Source organism: Charadrius vociferus, unplaced genomic scaffold, assembly GCF_000708025.1.
Source record: "Charadrius vociferus isolate BGI_N301 unplaced genomic scaffold, ASM70802v2 scaffold358, whole genome shotgun sequence".
Classification (NCBI taxonomy): domain Eukaryota; kingdom Metazoa; phylum Chordata; class Aves; order Charadriiformes; family Charadriidae; genus Charadrius; species Charadrius vociferus.
Window position 1 is genome coordinate 1,677 of NW_009649576.1, and position 579 is coordinate 2,255.

The window sequence follows — 579 nt, forward strand, 5'->3', positions numbered from 1 at the left end:
CCACCCCAGCACGCAGCCCGGCCGGCGGCGAGCCCTGCCACAGCCTCCTGGGCTCCAGCTCACCCCGGCAGCACCGTCCCAGCTGCCAGGAAGCCGTCTCCCTGCCTGCCGGACCGGCAACTGCTCCCTTGATCCAGAAAGCGCCGAGCAGACGTCCCAGCGCGACAACCCGCAACCGCCGGCCAGCGCTGGGCTCCACCCATCCTTCTCCGAGCTTTCCAGCCCCAAAACACCGGCTCCTGGACTTGCAGCCGCTATGGCTACACGGAGCGCAGAAAACTCACCAGCCTGAGCCCAAATGTCATTCTTCGCATCGCTCTGTGCCGCCGGCTGGCAAGTGGCACAGGGGGACTCCCCTCTCCTCCACGGCCGCAGGGGGAGCACCGCCGGCTTTCCAAATCCACCGAACGCAAAAGGGCAGGGGAAAGAGGAGAGAAACGATGCGGTGTGTTAAAAATCAGGTCAGCGTCCGGAAATCCCCGCAGAACGGACTGCGGGTCAGACGACCTGCGCGTACCTCAGTGCGTCACACGGGCTTCCGAGTAACGCTGCCCAACGCTTAGTTTTTCCTCGACGGGG